The sequence below is a fragment of the Mya arenaria genome, chromosome 13, assembly GCF_026914265.1.
Source record: "Mya arenaria isolate MELC-2E11 chromosome 13, ASM2691426v1".
Classification (NCBI taxonomy): Eukaryota; Metazoa; Mollusca; class Bivalvia; order Myida; family Myidae; genus Mya; species Mya arenaria.
The window spans coordinates 46,306,904-46,323,210 of NC_069134.1; the positions used below are offsets into that span (position 1 = coordinate 46,306,904).

Here is a 16,307-nt window from a genome sequence, read left to right on the forward strand (position 1 = left end):
AACTGCTCGAACCAACTGAGCTTTCCGGACATGTAGGATTTCTTATCCACACACTCTCTAATTTTCCCCATATTTACATTTAAGGGTGATTCTGGCACTCGGTTTTCTCTTTTCTGACACCAATACAGACATCTATGGAGGTAGTGAAAGTACCCAGTATGGTGGCTGGACACATGAATACCAGAACAATAGCACAGCCCTCTAACCAATTTGCTATCTGGGCAGCTGGTTTTTACACACGCGCGCGCACGCACGCACGCAAGCACGCACGCACGCACACACACACACACACACACACACACGCACACACACACGCTTCATGCCTTCCACCAATAACCTTTTAGGCTGATCCAATTTCATATTTGAAAATTATGTTGATTTATACAAATTGCAGTGAATTTTATGAAAAAATCTTGACATGACAAACTTATTCACAGCATAATGTTTACATAAAGAAGTGATAACATGTCTATTTACCATTACCCACACACTGTTTACTCCACTACGCCATTGATTTTGTAGCTTGTTCTTGCTCACACATTTTACACTCCTTGGCCCCAATTAACCTATTAGCTGATTCTGGCATTTTTACCTTTTATTGACACAAGTAAGGAAAACAATTTTGAGGAAATATTGTTTGTTTGAATAATAGCCTTTTTTTGGACTCAAACCCATGGCGGCAGGAACACTAGCACAGTTCTCTAACCTATTGAGCTTACTTGGCTGGTGGTTCTTACCCACACAAGGTACAGATACATGTAGGCCAATATATTGCTAGAAGTAAAAATGTCATATATTGCCTTGTTTCTCAGCCATTTCATCTAAGCTCAAAGTACTTGTTAAAGTGATTGGTGTATACAAAATGTTTTTCTTAAGTTTCTAGTCAAAGACCTTCTTTCTTTTCACTTTTCCTGTTTAAACATCCCACATATCAGTCAAGCTAAACTGAATAATTTTTTATGTACATGGACAAACAAGAACTCCACACAACCACTTTTTAAACAGTTTATTACGTGAAAAGAAAAGGAAAAATGTTTTTTTTATTTAATACCAATTAAATTCCATGCGCCAATCATATCACAAAATATGGTACTGCGTATTCCATTCCATATTAATTATTGAATTAAATGTTTCTTGATTGATTTGAACCATCCAATACCAAAATAATATTATTAATGCATCAGTCAATTGTAACCACGCCCCCCACACCCTTTCGCACCAAAAATAGCAAGAAATGGTCCTTGCCGGGGTTAGGGTTAGGGTTAGCAGTTCGTCCCCACAGGGCTGGGGTTAAACCCGGGATTTGCTGGACCGAGAGTCAAAGTCACCGGTAATCTGGACCCAAAGGGGTGGGGGGGGGGGGGGTCGTGGTTAAAGAAAACATAAAAGCAAAAGCTACCATTGTTCAGTTTACCTCAATTGTAGGAGCCAAGTTTGTGAATGACAAGAAGGGATTTGTGGCAGTTCTGCAGCTTTCATTGAAGAAGGAGTTTTACCATGTGTTCATCTTGGCCCCAATGATGTTCAAGCCAGAGAGGATGTGTTTTATAGGTACACATTAAATATGTTTGATTCTATTACGTAAGAAGCAGTCTCTTCAATAAGCTTCGTCAAGGTACCAGTTTTTAAAAACTCCCTTTGGCGTACTCTATTTCTATGACAACCATTTTGTCTACTAAGTAACAAAACAATTTATGAAATTTTATTTAATCTCCTTTTTCTCAAGTTTTAATGTTATGAAATATGCCTGATTCAAGAAAGTTATGACAAAGTGTTATTACAACTTTATAATGCTTTATTTGAAGAAGTCACTACTTGTTTGCCTTGGCTTAATTAATAGTCTAATAATGTATATTTATTTCAGTAGAGTCACTGAGGTATGTGATAGTATCCACGAGACGAGTCCGGAAACTGAGATTGTTTTATGTTCTATTCTGCCACGAAAAAAGAATGACAGACGAGTATCTTCAACATTAGCGAGGAGAGTCTTCAACAGATGGATCCAGAATGCTAACACCATGCTAATGGACATTTCAGAGGCCATCCCATACATCAGATTCCTTGGATATGGAGCTCAGGTATAAATCAACAAAATAAGTTTATGCAATACAGAAATAAAAGTTGTAGATATTTGGCAAATTTAAGATGATCCTTATTTATATTGACAGGTAGAAATATGTAACTGTAATGCATTTTTATGCCTTTGTGGATATGGGTTGTCATAATGATATTGTTTATTTCATTGGTATACATATATCATTATTATAAGTCACGTGACCTGCCCATGTTAATTTCTCATATACAAATATACATCATGGGCAATTTCGTACTGTCACACACTGACAGTATCGTTTTGACCGGTTGACATGATACTGTCACATAGCACGCGCGTCTTAAATAGGCATTTTTTGGTTTCCCCAAGTCTGAGGTGGTAAGCGCTTATTAAAATGTATTGTGAATCTGGTTACAACCGGTGTTTGCCTTATTTCTAAATGACATTTGCAACAAAATGACAGCTTATGTAAACAAACAATAATTACAGAATAAATTGATAAAACTTGAAAGTTGTGTTATGGTAAAAATCTTATATATCATGTATATAAATGAAACTGTGTTCGGTATAATAAAATAAAAAAATGCATGGCTTCCAGTGTGACTGTACATATTGTCAACATTCGGGTAAATACTGTTACCCTCGGCTTCTCCTCGGGTAACAGTATTTCCCTCATGTTAACAATATGTACTGTCACACTGGAAGGCATGCAATATTTATATAATATTCACCAACTTTTTCATAAACAGTATATGAGCAATATCATGATTTTTGTTTCTGTATCTCGGTTAACAAGATATAGTATATTGAAGATAGCAAAGATGAAGACTTAATATTCCAATGATTGAAAAGTTTGTTAAACCATGCGTTCTGTTTTTATATACAATTAAGGACTGTGCTGATGTGTTGGGTCGTGATGGACTTCATCTGAGTCGTGTTGGTGGTAGACATTGTAGTCATGTGATTGAGGAGGATGTGTATTCCTGGAGTGAAATAGCCTATCAGCAGGATGTACATTGGAATGAAGACATACGCCAACCACATTCAGCAGAGATTGATGCATCAAGCTTTGACCAGTGGTATTTGTTTCAAATATATTTCAATTCAGCTGAGTTAAAAAAAAAATTGCCTGTGTAAAATATCTGAATATTGTCATTGCCTCAGTGTTGTTTAAGGGTATAAGATGAACATATCATGTTGATGAATTAACATGAAATAATTTACAATGATAAGAATTATATTAAATGTTGGCATTGTTCGATACTGTCTTACTTAATTGCTTGTTGTATGATGCAAGGTTAAGTATGACTCTTGTTCGGTTTGTAATATGTAAGTCAGTTAGAGAAATGATGTCCATTTAATTATAGTTCATATGGTGTTCCTATCTCCCTACATCTGAGATATTTTCCTGGTGCCTTATTGTTAGCTCTGACTATTTTCAAAGCCTTGCAGCTGCTGTTGAACCAGTCAGTGACCAGAATATCCAGGCCAGCAAGCAGCCTCTGTACTCGGAAATAGTCCGTTTGGTAAATACAACACTTGCTCTAAATGGATGGCATTTGCTAGATCAATAGTTATAATTTATCAAAAGCATTGAATTATCTGATAATATCCAGCTGATGCTTGTGTTGGTTGGTAGATATAGGATCTTCATTCATAAGTTACCATTTACAGGTAATTCAAACAATTATGAACCTTTTCTAATTTGATATTCGTAACATTTGGTCAGTCATCAAGTTCTTTTTGAACAAGCCCGAATTCATGTACAAATGCTTGACATTTGATTTTTGAACAAGCCCTGCAGTATAAAACCCAGAAATTGAGGAAGCCAAAAAACATTTTACCAGCGCAGTGATGGGGCTTGTGCTAATTTCAACCGCTGTTTTGTATTGAATGGCAACAAAAGAACAATTATATTAATTTTAAGATATTTTGAACAATGCCGAAATATATTTTATCTATTTTGTGTTGAAAGGCAAAAGAGGTCAATGTCAAGTGTTTTAACCTTAGCATGGAATAATGAAAATGTTGTTTTTTTGCCTCAACTCCTATTTTGTACCACTGTTCTTTTTATTTTGAAAAATCCTCTCTTCAGAGGAGATAAAGTTATTCTTTTATAGTGTTTGTTTTGAACTTAAAATATCTATTATAACATAACTATTTAATAAATATAGGTAATAGTGCAAAAAAACTTATGTCAATCTGAAATTCCTGTGATCGGTATGATACAGTGCTGCTGTTCTTTTTGAAAGCCTGTTAAGCTGTTTCAGATGGGCAATGCAACAATTTTAATAAAGTTTAATGAGCATTTACATAACTAAACTTAAATACATTTATTGATGAAATCATTTAAAGCATATCTGTTCCTTGTCTACCTTTGGTAGGGACAAGGGTTAAACAACCTGAAACATTTCCATATTTTGCTTATATTTTTATATATCCTGATTGAAGGATTAAATTAAATATATTTGCTGATGTTAAAGCTTCTGTTTAATTTCCTTGTCAAATCAATTAATTGATGTTACAATTTATGTTTCCACATGTATATTTGTAGATCTGAGCAGTATAAAGATCACGTTGAAATTCTGTTGACATCTGATGTAACGGTAAAGGTGAAGGCAGACAATGTACATAGTATCTGGATGGTAAGTTACAATATTCCTGTAGTGATGTAGTTTCTTCAAAGAAGATTAAAATCAACATAACTATCCTGATCCTTTTCTGAACCATAATAATGTCCTATTGTTCTGATTTGTTCTTGAAATAAAGAAAAAAACACTTTTGATGGTGGTTTTTGATAATAAATTCTTTGATATCTTGCATAGTTAGTGCCCGAAAGAAGACGCCATTACCACAAAGAAGCGCCTACCTGTCTGCTCTACAATGACTGGAGTTAGGAAGATAAACAAGGTAAGAACATGCTACATGTAATTGCAATTTGTAACAAATTGCAGCATCATTTAAATTAAATACAATTCAGTTTATTTCATATTTTTTTCTATGTATTTCTAAGAATGTTTTGGTGTAATGCTTTGATGCTTTCTGTTGAAATGTTTTAACGTGCAATATTACGAAAAGTGTCGAAGTGAATTGTAAACACCTCATTTTATAACTTAAAGCAAGAAATATTGAATGCATTGTGTCCGTTAACTGTAGCAGACATGGTTTGACTGCCCCCTATGCCCAGTAAAGTGTTCTAGAGAAGACTTCCTACTGGACCATTTCTGTCGACGCCATGTACCTGGAGGGACCAAATACAAGAAGAACACCGACAATTCTTTCTGTCATCGGGTATGTTAGATATTTACTGAGTAGTACGGTATACAAGTTTTTTTTATCAGTGAATGAGTTTTACCTCTTAGGCCTAAAAAAAAAATATGTCCGTTTCGGGTAACCCGACCCTGCCTATAAAAATGCGCCGACCCTAACTCTTTTTTTCTGTTTCTGAGCAAAAAAAATATTCGTTAGCGAATAGCATGTTACAAAGGGCGGATAAATGCAGGTTTTAATCAGAATTATTGTTAATATGATAAAACAAAGTCAGGCAATGACAGTAATGTAGAAAAAGACTGCCATGTGCAAGAAAACACTCTTAACTTAGGACAGATTTTGATTTTTTTTTATAAAAAAAGAAAAAAAAATCCCTACCTACCCTACCTAGAAATTTTAGGAAGGTTACCCTAAACAAACATTTTTTTGGCCTTAGTTTATAATAATACATTGTATAATAAATTTTCCATAGTCCTTGGCATCTTCATTTCTTACATGACTACTTTGTAAGTTTTCGGAAATTTCCCCCTGGCCCCTTAAATTTATTGACTGATATAAAAAAGCTAAACACGGGTCTAACCGTCTTGCATATTGGTCAGGTATTGGAAACAGCTTAAATTGATACCAGCTGGTGTTGATGTAAACATTTACATGTAAAAAGGGAGGATTGTTACATGGTGTTATGCAATAAGACAGAGCATGAACACATATCCAAATGTGATACAGTCATTTATAAAAAAACACAACCCAAACCCCTATTTGATGAAAATGTGGCAATAAATTTATATTGGCGTAAGATACATTGGATTGTCTACTTTCTCTATGTGACATTCCCCCCATCCCCAGTGAAAGATATGTTTATTATTGTATATATGCTTTAGTTTTGTTTATTTATGAATCTTAATGCTCATTAGATAATCAATGATTCTTGCTTGTCAACAATTGTCATTTCATTGTAATGTTAATTAAATTTAATTGAATTAATGCCAAAAATGACAGATTTATATGTAATATTCATTATGTGCTTTCTGTCTAATAAAAGAAATTTATCAGTAAAACAAAATGGTTATTTACACTGTGAAATTTTAGTCAGTTCTAATGTCAAAACTATACTTTAGTGCAAACAGGGTCCAGGAACTCAAATTATAAATTTATGATATCCTTTCTGAAATGACATTTATCTTGCTCGTTCAGTGAAACAAATTACAATATTGAACTGAAAAACAAAACAAGCATCATCTATATATAATGAACTTCCCCTTTGGGTAATTTTAATGTTAAAATAATAAAAAGGGATATTAATGTTTAATGAACTTATTTTATTACAATTTACGAACAAGAAATCAACGAAGAGCAGCAGAAGTCAGCCAAACTCGAAGAGCACCATTTCAACATCCAGCCTGAACCCTGTAGCAAAAACTTCACCTGTCCTCATCAAGGTTTAATTTCTTTCTTGGGTACTAAATCAAACATTGTTTAGATATTTTTTTATGTTATTCATGCTTCTTTTTGTCAACATGTACTTATCAACTTAATATCTGTGTAAAAATAAAATTTATTAAGGCTCAAGTGTACATGAATTCAGAAATTTGTGTTTTTCTTACAGATGAATTGGATATCGCAGATCACGTCGATTTCTCCAAATTGAAATTACTTTTATCAAATGATGTTGAGCAAAATCCTGGACCTGTGAGTTATAAAGTATGTTAACATGAAAATAACGAAGAGATCAAAATTTATGAAATATAAAGTTACTATAATTAAGTTAAGTGCCAACCTTCATCTTCTGCATGTTATCCTGAAGTTTGTTTATGACATTAAAAAAAATAAAACAGTTTAAACTGGTCTTGCGTTAATGACTAATATTAAGAAACATGCAATATAACAGATTTGTAATAAAATTTGCATGTTCTATGGTCTGATTGAAGGTAATATTTCAGAAAAAGATTAATTGATTTATTTACCATATAAACAAATTTCTTCTGTTTTTGTCCCCAAGACCTATCACTGTGAATGGAATAATTGTGGATTCATCGGGCTAACAACAACCAGAATGGGACAACACCTGCGACAACATGGACGAGAAGAGCAATGCAAATGGGCGCAATGCAATGGATTTCAGCGAACGAGCTACGAAGACCTGGAGTTACACATTATACACGACCACTTCTTTGATGTATGGTGCAAAAACATCTTTCTGTCAATTTTATTTCCCAAATGATTTTTTATTTAGGACAGAATCACCTTTCCTTCCCTAGATGATTGGCTGGAATATCTCCCAGAAAAAAGAATCGACCCAGAAACCACTGATTTACGCTTCTGTCCAAAACACCTGGTAAGACTTTTTCAATAGTTTTCATATTTGAACTTAATGTGGAAATAAAGGAGTATTTTTTCAGCAATATTTCACTCACAAATATGAGAAATATTCAATGTCTTTTACAGAGAAGCAAGCTGAAGTTGTTGCTGTTTGATGAGGACTACCTGGACATGCCGACAAACAAATCCTACACAATGAGCGACCACCTGTGTACACCTTTTCCTCTTCTTAGATGGCCTCTCTAGTGCAGGAATTTCTAAAACCTCACATTGAACCGCATTTAAATCTGGGTAATATGTTCTATACTTGTAAATAATAATTGTATTAATTTTATTCTGCAGAAAGAGACTGAAAGTAAGATATCTAAGTGATGTTCTGAGTCCAGGTTTTTTCTTGTTTATGAAGTTGGATGCAAATTTTGGATCACCTATGAATAGTTCGGTTTTTCTTTTGACGTCACCTGGTAAACAATTTAATGCCTTTAACTGACTTAAAACGGTTTCTTCTCCTTCATATTGCTGCTAAAATATTTCCCTCGAGTTTCGAGGAACCTGTTCCAATTTTGAGTGCCTAAAATCTAAAAGCAAAGCTTGAAGACGGTCTTCCTTTCCTGCAGTACAAGCATCCATAAACTTGGCAGTTGAGGTTGAAGAAAAGGGCAAAATTGATACTGCAAAGGATAAACAATTTATATTATCAGTGTCCTTCATTTGTCTTGTATCAGCAATACCTGGAATGAATTTTTGCTTAAAGAAATCATTAAGTCTGCTGCTGGGCTTATATTTATTCGGCTTTTCCTTTTTATCTTTTATATGATCAGATTCCATGTTCTGTATATCTTCCACTGTCAATGTATTATGCAAAAACATATTATTGTCAGTGTAATGAAATGTATCTTTGATTTCTTTCAAATATTTCTATTCCATTAGGCCAGCATACACTCCAGACTCAACAGAGCGAATGTACAGATATTCAGCATTGTCTACAATGATTTTAAATACATGACAAACAAAAATACCTTTGGTGCAGGTTTTGGCTGATGCTAATACAGCAGTGTCATATTCTAACTTAAGAAAACTTTTTTGCAATCAACAATTCCTCATTCTAAAATCAAATTCAGAAATAAGTTCTGCATAGTTATGGAATGAGAACAGAATTGTAAATTTGTCAGCAAGATACTTGACCATTCATTTGGAAACGTACAGGAAGCTTTTCTTTTTACAGGCTTTAACTTAGTTCCAGAATGAGAATTTGAACTTAATTCAGGACGTGAAGTTTGGACAAAGTGGAATTGATATTTTCCACCATGGAACTGCCTGTGCTTGCGGACTTTTGGATCTGGACTTAAAAGTGAATCAGTGTCATTTTCCTCAAATTTACTATTATAATCTGACCAATCTTCACCTAACAAAAGTCTTTTTTCAATATTTTTTTTCTCAATATTTAAGAAATTTTTAGTATAATGATTACTTTCAAAATCTAATCATATTTAATTAGAAAAAAACAACATAGGATATATTTCAACACATATAGGCGCACATATACTAAATGTTATAATACTTATCGTTTGAAATGTCCAATTGTTTTATAGATCAACTCGAAAATTATTTTTTGTTTTTGCATTTTTATTTGGAATACTAGTCCGTTTTATAGCAACCGCTGACTTTCCATTATGATGTTTCCGACGTTATCTTGAAAATGTCATCGCATAATCGCCCATTCTCCACGAGTCATACTCTAATTTGTCGTGTGTAAGCCTTTCACATCTTAAGTCGTCAAACGCGAAAACAAGGAATGATAAGCTGAATAGCTCAAACATGTCCGAAATATTAGCACCAGGATCGCTTAACACCTCTAGAATATACTCCACTTCAGCTTCCAACTTCACTTTGGAATAGTTCCATACTCTCATCATCCAACATATATCGATCGCTGAGCTCTAAACAACTTAATCTGCTCATCAAAGTACTTTTTTACAATCCGCATTTGATATTTTTAAAGTACGATTTTATTTTCAACTTTAAAAGTTATTGTGTTGAGTTTGTTTTGTGACGGCTTTTTATGAGCTGGACTTTATATAAAACTATTGAGAGAGGGGATAACTCATACGGCTCACATAGTTTGTTTAATTATTATGGGCGGTTACGATGGAAGCATTTTCAAAACACATGAATACCCGTTTGTAACAGGCCACTCAGTTTTGTGTTTTGTTTTGGTTACGGTGGAAACATCTTGAAATGCATAAAAGTGCGACTCTTTGCTTCCTCATACCTCCTCATTGCTTCCTCATACCTCCTCATTGCTTCATCACTACCTCCTCACTGCCCCTCCTATTTCCTTTGCGGTTCAATAGAGACAATGAGATGGACTTTTGAGGGATAGAAAACTTCGGCAAATATGGAACGAAATGCGCAAGAAAATAGCATATTTCAATGTCCCAAATGCGCCTACGTGTTCCTCTTTTGGAGAAATCTTTTGCATCATTTAAGAATATGGCATACTAGGACGTATTATTCTAATAAGTCCGTATGTTGCGATAAAACGTTTCAAGATAGGAAAACATTTTTTGATCATTTGAAACTCACCTGTGCAGAGTTGCTTTCGTGCTAACAAACTGACGTTTATATACAAATGCATTTGATATGAACGGTTAAAAGAAAAGGATAAATAGTGAACAAAATACGGTGTTTGCTTTTGTTTTTCATTTAGCATATGCAATTAGGACGGATTGCCATAACAACGCTATCAAACGCATAAACGAACAAAGTATGAATCGAATGAACAGAAAGAATTTAAAAAAAGTCAACTCGGGAATTGTTTAAAAATTCGGAAAAGATTATGGATTCAAACCAAGTACTAAAGAGTTAAATGGATCCCTTATCGAATACATTCTATACCTGAAAGCGCGACACTATAGTATCGCACGTTTTAAACATGATTGATTTTTAAAATTACCTCGCTTTTGAAAGCCTTATCATATCGGGTGTTTATCTAACAAAACGGTTTATCACATTTTGCTATAAAACAGACAACCACCTCTGATATGATTTTAATTTCATTTCAATAACGCCAGCAAGTTGCGTCATTCCATCATGTGAATACTTTCAGAAAAGAAAACAAAGAATACCAAAACGGAACCGTATTCAATAAATGTAATAGAATACTAATGAATATACTATTATCGGAAATTGCGCGCGAAAATGAAAACTACATTATTATCGCCGAGTCAGGCAACCTTTTCACATGAATGACATTCTGAAATACGACACTCGATTCGAAATTAGATTTGGTTAATGTGTTATAAGAATAACAACAGGATTTTAGGCAACATTTTTTTTAACCAAAATGAACTTGAAATATTGCTTGAGATAACATTTAAACAAAAAACTTCGAAAATTAGGACATTTTTGTATAATGACCTTTGATTTTGGTGTTGGTTCCTAAACTCCAACAGTCTCATTTGAGCATAAAACCCCCATGGAAAACGCAAATCGTGGCTTAGAACATTTCGCAACATGTATTGGAATGGCATTAAGTTTTTTAATATCATTAAATCGGACCCTTTCCTCTTTAAACCGAAATTATATTATATAATAACTTATATGACAACCGTTCCTGTAATCATTTTGTAAATGCATATGCCGTAATGAGCACTAAAAAACTTTCGAAATGGGATATAAACAAGAAATCTCAACTGCGAATCTTTTAGCAAAATATCAATCGTGTCATCGCCTTTTGCACCGTGTAATAGTTCGAAACCATGGATATTTAAGACAAAAAATAAAAACAATAACCCTAAAATATTAATTCAAATGAACAACATACCATTAACAGTTCTGCAACTACTTTTCACGAAAACTAAATATAACTAAATTTAAAAAAAGAAAGAAAGGTATATACGAACATTCTAAGGTATTTTTTTGGATTTTGACTTTGAAATGACCTTGACTTTAACCATAAGTTCGTCAATGTTATATGTCAATTTGAAGTAAATAACGGGAGAAGTGAAATCCATGTTAATATTTACTAGTATCATTTTGATAAAAATAGCCATATTCAAATGTAACATTCTATTTGAGTTAGTTGCAACTTATGGTGGCCATTTTGGGCGCTATCTTGGATAATTTGGTCTCCACCACGAGCTGGCAATTTATGCAACCATACATACTACATACTTTTCTGAACAATTTGGTATTAAACATCGTTTTTTAGACTATCTGCGCATGCGCGCAGGTAGTCTTAAGACCGCAAACTCCAAAGAACTACTTCTATTCATGTCGTTTTAACCCATTTTTTGTCTCGATGCGCTCTATGTTTAGTAGCAGAATGACGTCGAAACCATAATAATAGATTATCCGATTATGAGTTCTTGCTTGCTCGGCTATTTCCGCGCTGTATTTCTGTATTCCGGCGTTTTATTTTTAGCAGAATATAACTATTTATAGATCGTTATATTTATCAGATTAGTGTGGGTCAAAATAATAGATGCTTTGGTAGGAAGGTAACATACTGATATTCACTCTGAGTTCAGACCAAGATGTTTTAGAAATTATTACCGACCGCAAGTGTACCATCGCCTGCAGGGTTTGTTATTATAACCTTGTGTGACCATGAAGCACGCTTATTTGTAAGGGTGAATTTCTAATATAACTTTTATGAGATAAGAAACAAAAATGATTGTCTGAAAGTCAAAATAGTTGTGTCCCAGGTTTCGCTTTGCTAATGCTTCAAATACTATGATTTGTCTGCTATACAAAAACAAAATACTATTAATTCTATGATTTTTAGGCGTATATTTTTCTAATAAGATGTTCACATTTTTTTGCGTAAAAGCTTCGTTCCGGTGTATTATTGGCATAGTTTTGGACATTAGCCTTTCAATTTATTCTAACACACGTTCCCTGATACGACAGTGAGTTATGCATACTTTTGATGAAGCAAAGTAGTTCGGATTTAACCTGTAAAACACCCAAAGAGTGCGAAGCATTCATAACAGCACTAGTATTGTGTCTACACAGATACTTACATAAAACATAAATAGCATGTATTTATCAATAATAATTGAATCAATCATAGTCCCATTCTTAGAACAGACAATTTCCGATAATCTAGAAATAGTTTCAACTACATTAACTGACCACATGTTTGCCCTCACCGCGGGAAAACGACCATCTGATTGGCTCTGCATTTTTAATCGGATAGGAATTATTGCTAATAAAAGTTATTCGTAAAAATAAAATCAGTTAAAACGTGTATGTTCATAAAACTTGCATAACGTATGATATATAATCAAAGCACGGCAAATCTTTAGAAGCGATTGAAAGGTGCATGCATTGTCGGGGGCGTAGCCAGCGTCACGCACTAACGCATGTGCGTAACATTAATTTGAAAAATGAAAGGTCGAGGGCTAAGCTAAAAATTGATATCAGAATAAAAGGAAGAGCAGCCAAAGAAAACGTTGCTTCCCTGTGATAGATAGCTTTCTGAGCCGAAATCAATCCTTTGGTAACTACAAAGTCGGCGGCCTCGAACTTATTAATCCCTCCAAATACACCTCAGAGCTCAACATGTTCGTTCCATTTTCCATTGTTTTCCACTGGGTAGACCCCCCCCCCCCCGAACCCCCAACCGGCTACAGGGATATTCCCCATCCCACACCTTCCCCCTTTAGTGCGTAGCATTCGGTAAAGTCTGGCTACGCCTCTGACTGTATCTTTAAATACATGGGGATACGTCGACTTAAGTAATAAGCTGTGCATCTTGAATGGAATTATTGCTGAAGTTGTTTGTAAAAAAATGATTTTCCTTAAACAAAACGTGTATGTTCATTAAAGGAAATGATATATGATGTATTGTATTTTCCTATAGTATGATATTTAATAAAAGCAACGAAATATCTTTAGCATGCATTGTCACATTAAATACATGGGGAGGGGGTTTACGACGATTGAAGTGACATTTACATTAACATAATTACACAAGACGCCATAAAATAGGTAAAGATGTTGTTGTTTCCTCGCCCAGTGTGGGCAAAAGCGCCCTCGCCCTCGCCCTCGGCACATTTTTCACTTTTATCAATGTGCCCTTCACCCATTAGTTCAAATAAAATTTGCAGCTCTCACATATTTGCCCGCAGATAGTCTTTCACTCTTTCCCCACACTCCACTTATTGTCACTCCACAATTAATGTGTTTTTGAGGTTTAACATACAGGTGGTATGTCACCTTCAAATGACCTTAATAGTGGAAAAATTAAATTCAACTGATTCTTACATGACCACAGGTCATTTATTAACTAAGATTTGAAGCATCAATGCTTATTGATTAAAACAGCAATATACTACATTACCTTTAAAGTTTGTTAAAAAATGTTGCTTGTTTAACAACATTACAATTTGAAAAGTTTTAGCAAAAATTGGAATAAAGTGGTTGTACGTATTCACTTCCGCGTCTTACCTGTATATCTTATGCTGCCCTTTATCGGATTTTCTGATGGAATATGATAAAGTATTGAAATAAATTACTGCATTGACATTTTGACTCTGCCAAAGTGCATCCTTAATTCATGTTTCATTCTCATAAACACTATGTATGCATGTTCATCCACAAATAATATAATACAACGCTAGTATATGTAAGTAAGCATATGTCATCATAGTTCTGAAATAACGTTTATAAGAAGTATTTACCGATTTAGGAATTCCTAAAGTTGTCAAGGAATTGTCATTTCCGCCATTTTGTGATCTGGGAACTTGAAAGTGCGGCATGATACATCGGTTAATTTTCGGAATATGAATGTTATTTACAAGTTTTAATGTAATTTTAAACTGTCTTACAATGTCATTTGTTAATAGCAAATCGTAATTCTACAGATGAATTACATGATGCACTACTCTGAACTGATTATTATTTGAACTATTTTGTAACATCCGCGCGTTCCTTACTCTGAATGCCAAGGTTATGAAATTATGTTGATTGTGTCTTTTGCAAATGAACCAAGGTCTCAAAGCATCAAATTGATATCTCCATGACGACAGTTACTGCCCTTTGTTAATATCTGTATGTTCAACTCGATGTTTATACATACTATTTTTTGTTGCTTACTCGACCGAAGTACTGCTTTTAGTATTAGGAATTCCAAGCAGCGAAGCCATTGGCTGGTAAATTCCTAAAGACTTTTTGATTGGTCAGCATTTCTTATTCCTAAAATCAAAACCCACTGTCGAGTATATAAGGCGGCGCAATCTTGCAGTGGATCTGGATTTGTGGACCGTCTCCGTGGCCTTATGGTTAAGGCGTCCGCATACGGAGCGGGGGGTCATGGGTTCGATCCCGGGCCGCGTCATACCGAAAAACGTTAAAAGCTGGTACAAGTAGCTCCCTTGCCTGGCGCTCGGCATTTAAAAGGTAGTGCTTGGAGAAGTGGTGTACTTAGTACTGGTTCAACCCAAGAAAGTTGTATCCCGTGTATCGGTGCTTTACACCGAGCACGTTAAAGAACCAAGATGTCTCTTCGCAAAGAGCTAGGGTATCGCACCCAGATCTCTTGTATCTCACTCTGTTTCTTCAAGTCTTCCAATGTCTGGATTTGACTGCGAATTGCTGTCACTTCTATCTCATGTCACTTATGGCATTTAAACACAATTTAAGTCGTGATGGCGTCACGGCGGGGTCAAGCCATAATGCAGCCAATGGGCGCGGGCAGACCTTAATAAACTCAAATAAACAAAACAAACAGTGGATCTATCTTATATTTTGATCTTCAGCAACAATATCTTAGAGATCCTAAAATGGCATCGGCATATATAATTCCAAAACTGATAGGCACTAGCGCCGCTATGGATTCGTTAATGCATGTGTACCTGTATATTTAATAAGGAAGCTATAAATTGGACGTTATTGAAAAATGAAAGACTTTGTTTTTCCTTGTTGAAATTGTTTCCATCGGTCGACTAGAAGCCATCCTGACAAAGACAGATGTGTTACAGTATTTTAGAAATTTGCTTTTAAATAGAAAAATTGCATAAGTTTGTTAATTATTAAAAACTATTATAGGTAAATAACTGATTTTTCATCACTTTTTCACATTTCGACCTTGAAATTCCCTTGACCTTTTGAGACCATAATGGGTAGTATAACGTCCCCGCGACTTAAATTTTAACAATGAATGTGAGCGCCAAATACAGGTAATCAAGCGTAGAATTACCGAAAAGGAATGAAAAGGATTAGAGGTACAAGAGTTAACTCCCTTATAACTAAGCAAAAATTGCAAATGAATTTCAGACATCTTCCAACACAAAAACACAAAAAAGCGCCCGGGACAAAAATGCAAAAAACAGCTTTAACAGATGAACACCAAAAATACACATGATTATTAAATACTAATATTTACATTTCTACTGACATTCTTATCATTATACATATTGTTGCATTGTTCAATAGAAATTATGTGTATCTGGCTTTTTGATCATTTGAAGTCTGGAGGCGAATTCGAAAAACTCAGAATATGACATACAATTAGAATCTTTACATACAAGGATAAACATTTTGATACATAGAATAGGTCATTTTAAGCAGTTTGCAACTCATACCAGTTTGCATAAGTTTAATTCAAAGTGCTTCATGTATAACAGTGTTAAACGCCTTTTCAAACACTCATTCCAAT

At 34.5% G+C, this 16,307-nt stretch overlaps 1 long non-coding RNA gene across 1 annotated transcript; it reads left to right on the top strand.

The window, feature by feature from the left end:
* Positions 1 to 7,415: 7,415 nt before the first annotated feature.
* Positions 7,416 to 7,788, top strand: LOC128213465 (uncharacterized). Its single transcript, XR_008257739.1, has 3 exons — positions 7,416 to 7,499; positions 7,557 to 7,658; positions 7,769 to 7,788. It is a non-coding gene; the product is annotated as an uncharacterized LOC128213465 (long non-coding RNA).
* The last annotated feature ends 8,519 nt before the right edge of the window (positions 7,789 to 16,307 follow it).